This window comes from Triticum aestivum, chromosome 1B, assembly GCF_018294505.1.
Source record: "Triticum aestivum cultivar Chinese Spring chromosome 1B, IWGSC CS RefSeq v2.1, whole genome shotgun sequence".
Classification (NCBI taxonomy): domain Eukaryota; kingdom Viridiplantae; phylum Streptophyta; class Magnoliopsida; order Poales; family Poaceae; genus Triticum; species Triticum aestivum.
The window spans coordinates 341,078,045-341,087,596 of record NC_057795.1 but is presented as its reverse complement, the minus strand read 5'-3'; positions in this window follow the sequence as shown (position 1 = coordinate 341,087,596).

Here is a 9,552-nt window from a genome sequence, read left to right as displayed (position 1 = left end):
GGTTTATAGATCGGAAAGTAAAAGATTGCAAGAATAGTAGATCAGAAACTAAGATTGTAGATCGAAAACTTATATGATGGAAAATAGACCCGGGGGCCATATGTTTCACTAGAGGCTTCTCTCAAGATAGAAAATAAAACGGTGGGTGAACAAATTACTATCGAGAAATTGATAGAAAAGTGGAAAGTTATGACGATATCTAAGGCAATGATCATGAATATAGGCATCACATACGTGTCAAGTAGACCGAAACGATTATGCATCTACTACTATTACTCCACACATCGACTGCTATCCAGCATGCATCTAGAGTATTAAGTTAAGAAAGAACGGAGTAATGCATTAAGTAAGATGACATGATGTAGAGGAATTAACTCAAGCAATATGATGAAAACCCCATCTTTTTATCCTCGGTGGCAACAATACAATACGTGCCTTGCTGCCCCTACTGTCACTGGGAAAGGACACTGCAAGATTGAACCTAAAGCTAAGCACTTCTCCCATTACAAGAAAAACCAATCTAGTTGGACAAACCAAACTAATAGTTCGAAGAGAATTACAAAGATTCAAATCATGCATATGAGAATTCAGAGAAGATTCAAAAAATATTCATAGATAAGCTGATCATAAATCCACAATTCATCGGATCTCGGCAAACACACCGCAAAAAAGTATTACATTGAATAGATCTCAAACAACATCGAGGAGAACATGGTATTGAGAATCAAAGAGAGAGAAGAAGCCATCTAGCTACTAGCTATGGACCCGTAGATCTGTGGTAAACTACTCACGCTTCTTCGGAAGGGCAATGGTGTTGATGTAGAAGCCCTCCATGGTCGAATCCCCCTCCGGAGGACACCAAAAAAGTTCCTAGATGGGATCTCACGGGTACAGAAGGTTGCGGCGGCAGAAAAGTGTTTTTGTGGATGCCTCTGTTGGTTTGGGGATATATGGAAATATATAGGCGAAATAATTAGGTCAGGAGGTGCACAAGGGGCCCACAAGGGTGGGGGGCACGCCCTACCCCCTTGGGCGCGCCCTCCGTTCTTGTGGCTGCCTCGTGGCTCCTCCGACTTCATCTCCAAGTCTCCTGGTTGTCTTCTGGTCCAAGAAAAATCATCGCGAAGGTTTTATTCCATTTGGACTTCGTTTGGTATTCCTTTTCTGTGAAACTCAAAAACAGGGAAAAAACAGGAACTGGCACTGGGCTCTAGGTCAATAGGTTAGTCCCAAAAATAATATAAAATAGCATAATAATGCATATAAAAAATCCAAAACAGATAATATAATAGCCTGGAACAATCAAAAATTATAGATATGTTGGAGACGTATCAGCGACGGAAAGCAACGGCCAATGAGAAGAGGGCGGCGACCAAGGAACGGAAGGTGGAACTAGAGGATATGAAGGTGGCGACTGAAGAGCTTAAGGTGGTGGAGGAGAAAGCAGAAAAAATATGTTCATGGGCACGAGTGGTCTCAATGCGAAGCAAAAAGCATATGTTGAACTTTGTCATGACGAAATGTTAGCAAAAAGACCATGAACATTAGGAACTCGATGGTTGGCATTGTGGAAGGATGGTAGACATGGATAGCGGCATGAGAGGAGGAATGAATGGCATAACAGCATAGCAGGAGAAATGGTGGTATGGGAGGATAGATGAGCGGCTTCATGAACATGATGGGAGGTGGCTTAATTTGGTAACACAATGGGTGTCTGATACGTCTCCAACGTATCTATAATTTACGAAGTATTCATGTTGTTATATTATCATTCTTGGATGTTTTACAATCGTTTTATATCAACTTTATATCATTTTTTTGGACTAACCTATTGACTCAGTGGCCAGTGCCAGTTGATGTTTTTTGCTTGTTTTTTTACATCACATGAAATCAATGTCAAACGGAGTCCAAACACCGCGAAACTTCTTGTGGATTTTTTATGGACCATAAGACATCCTATGGGCCAGAGAAGCACCTAGGGGTGCCCCGAGGGGGGCACAACCCACCAGGGCGCGCCTGGGCCCCCAGGCGCGCCCCGGTGGGTTGTGCCCACCTCGGTGGTCTCCCACACCCCCTCTTCGCCCTATAAATCATCAAATATTCCAAAAACCCTCGGGAAGAACCTATATCGGAAGTTCCGCCGCCGCAAGCCTATGTAGCCACCGAAAACCAATCGGGAGACCGTTCCGGCACCCTGCCGGAGGGGGAGATCATCACCAGTGTCCATCTTCATCATCCCAGTGGCCAGCACGATGAGGAGGGAGTAGTCCACCCTCGGGGCTGAGGGTTTATACCAGTAGCTAAGTGTTTAATCTCTCTCTCCTGATCTTGAGATGTCACGATCTTGATGTATCATGGGCTTTGTTAACATAGATGGATCATATGATGTTTCTCCCCTCTCTGCTCTTGTTGTGATGAATTGAATCTTTACCCTTTGAAGTTTTGTCTTGTCGGATTGAATGTTCAGATTTGGGAACATATTATGTATGTCTTGCGGTATGAATACTTGAGGTGACAATGGGGTATCATATTGATTCACTTGATGTATGTTATGGCACTCAACTTGCGGATTCCTGAGGTGACATTGGGGTAATCTATGCATAGGGGTTGATGCATGTTTTTATTATCTTTTCTCTGATAGAAACTTTGGGTTCTCCTTGTAGTTCTTTGTGTGGATTGAATATTATGATCATGAAGTTGTTTGATGCATATCATAGAATTAACTCACGGATACTTGTGGTGACATTGGAGTATTTAGGTGACATTAGAGTTGGTTGTTGTGTGTCCTATGGTGTTATTCTAGTACGAACTCTTGGTTAGATTGATCGGAAAGAATAGCTTTGTGTTATTTTAGTACGAACTCTAGGATAGGTTGATTGTAAAGAATAGCTTTGAGGTGGTTTCATACCCTACAAAGAATTTCTATCTTTTGTTCTCCGCTAACAGGAACTCGGGAGTGATTGCACTTTGAGGGATAATCATATGATCCAACTATGTTCTCATTTTCCATCATTGCAATACCGTTCGTGCTCCGTTTTACTATTTACTACCTTGCTGTGTTTTATTGTTCGCACAAAACTCATATCTACTATCCATACTACACTTTTATCACCATCTCTTTGCCGAACTAGTGCACCTATACAAATTACCATTGTATTTGGTGTGTTGGGGACACAAGAGACTTTTTATTATTTGGTTGCAGGGTTGTTTGAGAGAGACCATCTTCATCCTATGCCTCCCACAGATTGATAAACCTTAGGTCATCACCTGAGGGAAAATTGCTACTGTCCTATAAAACTCTGTGCTTGGAGGCCCAACACGAGTCTACAAGAACAAGTTGCATAGTAGACATCAAGCTCTTTTCTGGCGCTGTTGCCGGGAAGGTGAGTGCTTGAAGGTATATCTTTAGATCTTGCAATCGAATCTTTTAGTTTCTTGTTTTATCACTTGTTTGGTTTATAAAAGAAAACTACAAAAAATGGAGATTGGGTTACCTCAGGTTGTTCTTTATCTTTATAATGTCTATCTTGAGAATAAGGATTCCGATAATTGTGCTCAATTGCTAGAAAAAGAATTCAACAAAATTTATGGCACAAAAACGTTGGATGATGGGCATGATTGCAATATTGCTAGTATGAATTCTTTGAATATCCATGATGTTAATGATGGTTGCATTGGTCATGATAATGATGTCTCCTACAAGGAGGTCAATTTTGAGTAAATTGGGAGTGCAAACACACACCGAAAAGGGAAGATAGATTTTGTAAGAAGCATAAGTATTTAGAAACAAAAAAGTTGCAAGAGAGGCTAGATGATTGTGTTGAAAGATTTTTTTTCGCCATCCTTGTGAACTTTACCCTTGAGCGTCATAAAGAGCTTAGTCTTCTTTTGGGGTATGAAGAAATGAAATGTGTAACTAAGGGTATTCCAAAATTTAATCTCCATAAATTTCTTGATTTTGATCTAGAGTAAATTTATATGTTTTGTGCGGTAAATGGCATTGAGAATACCTATATTGCCAACTATCTAAAGATAAGAAAAAAATAGAATATGAAGAGAGTACTAATGAAAGGGAAAATATTTCCCAATACCCTCCTAGTGTTTCTTATGATGAATCAGGCAACGAGGAGGAGCTTCCTATCCAATCAATCTCTTCAACGAGAAGCTCGAAAAAATTGATTAAACCCACACGTGAGGTGGTGAAGAAGAAATAGAAGAGGTAAAAAGGTAACTCTCCCAAGTAATATTGCTCCTATCACCATTGTGCCTAATGAAAGTGAATCAAATACGTTGATGGTGGATGATGATATTGAGTATGATTTTCTGATGCCTAATACTTGTTGTAATGATTATGCTTGGGAAAACAATGATGTCTCTTATGATCTTGGAAATATTTTTGGCACTTTCTTGGAAGAATATTATAATAATGTTTACTATACTATTGGTACCATTCATGCTATTGATAAGAATGATTATGATGATATGCAAAACCACAAGCTTGCGGATGCTATGTTTGCTGAGTATGAAATGTTTGAAGATTTATTTGCTGAAAATAATGCTTGTCCTAAGCTTGGGGATGCTATGCATAATGAATATGATCCTTTGATTCCTTCTACTTCCGATAAGAAAAATTATTATGATGATAGCATGCCTCCTATTTATGATGATTACAATGATGAAAGTGGGTTTGGAAGAGTGTCAACTCTAGGTAGTAGTGATCCCACTATTTTGGAGGGTGTTGAATCTTATTAAAATATTGATGAAAATGGATTTGGAGAGGTCATGACTTTATTTAGTGATACATCCCCTATTCTGGAAGAGGTTTCAATTGACTATGACAATAATGTTGCTATCTATGATGATTATTATGATGACATGTATGCCATAAAGGGTAATAAATCTTCTATGCTTTTCGATCATGAAAAGAATACGTTATGTGATGGTTTTATGGATAAATCTATTCATGATGCTACTGAAAATTATTATGAGAGAGGAACTTATGATTTATGATGCTCTTGTTATGTTTTAATCCCTATCTTTTATGCGAGCATCATTGAACTCATCATGCCTAACTAAAAGGCATTAAAGAAAATCACTTGTTGGGAGACAACCCAACACTTTTACCTATTGTTTTTGTGTGTTCACATGATTATGCTACTATAGTAATCATGTTTTATTGCTTTTGTTTCAATAAAGTACCAAGTAAAGCATTTGCGATAGTGCGGATGATAGTTGACTTGATTCTATGCAAAAACAGAAACTTTTGCACCTAGTCCAGGAAATTTGAAAATTTACTAGAACGTGATTTTGATCTGAATTTTTCACAGGTTATAGATATACAAAATTCTCTATGTTGTCCCAATGTTTCATAATTTTTGGAGTTACAGAAGTATGGTTGGAGTACAAATTACTGCAGACTGTTCAGTTTTTGACAGATTCTGTTTTCAATGCATAATTTGCTTGTTTTCTAGTTTCTATGGCTTATATTGCTCAATATAAATTGTGGAAATGATTTGCTACAGTAGGCATTGTGTGTAAACAATTATGAATCTTGTCTTTGACAGTACCAAAGTGAAATGGTACAACATTCGTTATCTTAGCATTATGATCGTTCAATTTTATTGCTATTGCTTTCTTCATGTCAAGTACATATTCCTTCGACTATGAGATTATGCAACTCCCAGATACCGGAGGAATGCCTTGTGTGCTATCAAATGTCACAACATAACTGGGTGATTATAAAGATGCTCTACAGGTATCTCCGAAGGTGTTTGTTGGGTTGGCATAGATCGAGATTAGGATTTGTCACTCCGAGTATCGGAGAGGTATCTCTGGGCCCTCTCGGTAATACACATCATAAGAAGCCTTGCAAGCAAAGTGACTAATGAGTTAGTTGCAGGATGATGTATTACGGAACGAGTAAAGAGACTTGCCGGCAACGAGATTGAACTAGGTATGAAGATACCGACGATCGAATCTCGGGCAAGTAATATACCGACGACAAAAGGAATAGCGTATGTTGTCATAACGGTTCGACCGATAAAGATATTCATATAATATGTGGGAGACAATATGAGCATCCAGGTTGCGCTATTGGTTATTGACCGGAGAGGTGTCTCAGTCATGTCTACATAGTTCTCGAACCCGTAGGGTCCGCACGCTTAACATTCGATGACGATATTGTATTATATGAGTTATGTGATTTGGTGATCGAATGTTGTTCGGAGTCCCGGATGAGATCACGACCATGATGAGGAGTCTCAAAATGGTCGAGAGGTAAAGATTGATATATAGGACGATGGTATTCAGACACCGGAAGTGTTTCGGGAAGCACCGGGTACTTATCGGGTCACCGGAAGGGGTTCCGGGCACCCCCGACAAAAGATATGGGCCTTATGGGCCAAGAGGGGAAACACACCAGCCACAAAGGGGTTGGTGCACCCCCCATACGGGCTAGCCAAACTGAAGAAGGGAAGGGGAAGAAGGAAAGGAAAAAGGGAATAGGATTCCCCCTTCCCCCTCTTCCCTTCCTGCTCCAAATAGGAATAGGAGAGGGGGGTTGGCCGAATTGGGAGAGGACTCCAAGTAGGATTCCTCCTACTTGGGGCGCCACCTTGGCTGCCTCTCCTCCCCTCCAACCTATATATATGTGGGGAGGGGGAGCCTACAACACAGAACAACAACTGTTAGCCATGTGCGCCCCCCCTCCATAGTTTACACCCCTGGTCATATTGTTGCGGTGCTTAGGCGAAGCCCTGCGCGGATCACTTCACCATCACCATCACCACGCTGACTACTGATAGAACTCATCTAGTTCCTCGACACCTTGTTGGATCAAGAGGGCAAGGAATGTAATTGAGCAGAATGTGTGCAGAACTTAGAGGTGTCGTACGTTCGGTACTTGATCGGTCGGAGCTAGAAGAAGTTCAACTACATCAACCGTGTTGTCTAACACTTCCGCTTTCGGTCTACGAGGGTACATAGACATACTCTCCCCCTCTCGTTGCTATGCATCTCCTATATATATCTTGCATGCGCGTAAGAATTTTTTTGAAATTGCATGCTACATTCCCCAACATTGGTATCAGAGCCAGGTCTATGCATAGATGATATGCACGAGTAGAACACAAAGAGTTGTGGGTGGCATGATAGTCATACTGCTTACCACCAACGTCTTATTTTGATTCAGCGGTATTGTGGGATGAAGTTGTCGGCATTCTGGGAACGGGGGTCCCCAGACTTGCCTGCCTGCGACCCATGGCGTGGCTCTACCAGCGGCCCGGTGCGGCCCAACTTCATCAGCCAAGCATTCAAGACCCTTGCGAGGGGATAAGCCTCGCGGGGCGGACAACACAAGGCCTCCTCAGGAGCGGCCTCGTCAGGCAGGCTCACGAGGGAGGCGGAGAGATCAAGGCAAGGGGTACCTCGCGAGGTTCCCATGATGCAAGCCATGACAACCAAGGCCAGGTGGGCGCCAGCGCGTGCAGTGTACTAGTTTCCCCTTTGGTGCCAAGGGGGCAAGCGCAGGAGTGGAGTACCAAGGCATCAGGCAAAGGTTTCCATATTGGTGCAACAAGACCAAGACTAGCAGGACGGCAAGACGGAGGTCACTGTGGAGCCCAAGACAGCATCATCACCAGAGCCTTTGGCAGGCGAAGACCACCTTTAGTCAGGATGTCCCCTTTCAAAATGGCCGTTGTGGGATCCCTTCCCGCTCAATATTTGGGAAGAGGACCAGGGCCTCTATAAATAGGACTAGCCACCACCATAGAGACGGACGGATCCATTCGGACCAGAACCACTCACCAAGCACAAGAACACCTCGCCTCAGGAGGCTGTTCGTCCCCTTGTACTACTCATCATCAGCCCAAGAGGCAATCCACCACACCACACACTGGTGTAGGGTATTACACCACAATGGTGGCCTGAACCAGTATAAACCTCGTGTCTCTTGTGTTGCGATTTCGTTTAGTTAAGCTTAGGGATCGCGGCGAGGCTGAGAGCGAGATTCAGTAGGGGGAAATCTTTGTGTGCACCCTAGTGTTCGAACCTTAAGGGTTTTGCCGGAACCCGATATCTGACATTTGGCGCGCCAGGTAGGGGTGCGCCGAAGCTTTCCTTCCGTCGATCCGCGTCCCATTGCTTCGTCGCATCCATATCCGATGGTCGCCGAGCCCGCGCTGAGCGTAGGGACACTCTCGCCGCTCAGGTCGCCTAGACGGCCCCTGTCGGCGGACCACCTCGCCGTTCTCCGTCGCCTGCCACCAACGCCGCCATCAGCCCGGCGGGGCACGAGCACCAGGCGTCCTCGCTGCACCCCTCGGTGCAGCGGGACGGCCGCACCGCCACTCCATCGCTGACTCCAGCCAGATCATCATCCCACGCTCGACGTGCTCCCACGGACGCGCAGGCCGTGCTGCTCACAGCACACGAGCTCCTGCGTTACCGCCCCGTCGACGACCTCTACAAGTTGGCTCGCCCGCATCATCGAGCTTGTCAGCGCTGCAGGGGGCTACCCCGCGCCATCCCTCTCGCTGCCACCACCGCCGCCGAGTACGGGTGGCGCGGGTCAAGGAGCGTCTCCGCCACCTCAGGCCCAAGACGGCGCCCTGGCTCCAAGGCACACGGCTCCCGGACGTGACCCACCACGCCCGGCGCTTGCGTAAGAAGAAAGAAGCTGTAAAGAAATCCCTCAGCCCCGAGAAGGTGCCCCTGTGCTCCCTGCACCAGCACAACAAGACCGCGTACTGCCAATGGCGATGGTGCACGACCATCATCAAGAGCAAGCTCCACGGCAGCAAGGGGCTCCGGTGGCCACAGCAGGCTGCCACGCCTTCACCCCCGAGCTGCACAGCGTCCCCTGGTCGGGCAAGTTCAAGCCAGACCTGCCTCCTCACTATGACGACACCCTCGACCCCTGAAGAGTTCTTGCAGCTCTACGAGCTGAGCATCAAGGCGGCCAAAGGCGACGAGAAAGTTATGGAAAATTGGTTTTCCATGGTGCTCAAGGACGGGCCCGCTCCTGGCTCCTGAACCTGCCTACCGGTTCGATCTCTTACTGGGACGAGATACGAAGTCGCTTCATCGCCAACTTCCAGGGCACTCGTGACCACCCCCGCGGCTGCGGGTGACCTGTGTCGAATCAAGCAGCAGCCTGGGGAGACCTTGCAGAAATACATCCAGCGCTTCAACAACGTCCGTGTCAAGATCCCCAAGGGCACGGACGAGGACATCATCTCAGCGTTCTCTGATGGCGTCCGCGATGTCAAGATGAAGGAGGAGCTGGCCATCCACGAGGAGCTGTGCACGTCCCTGGAGCTGTTCAACCTGGCGACCAAGTGCGCAAGGGATGAGGAGGGATGCCTCTCCCTCCTCGAGCTGCCAACTACCGACCGAGAGGAAAAGAAGATCAAGGCCAAGGATGTCAAGCGCAAGGGAGCAGCCGTGCTCGCCGCGGAACCAGACACGAAGCATGGTAGGGATCATCCGGAGTTGTCCAAGGCCAGCCGACCTTTCTGTGCCTACCACAACCTCCACACCCACAACACCAAC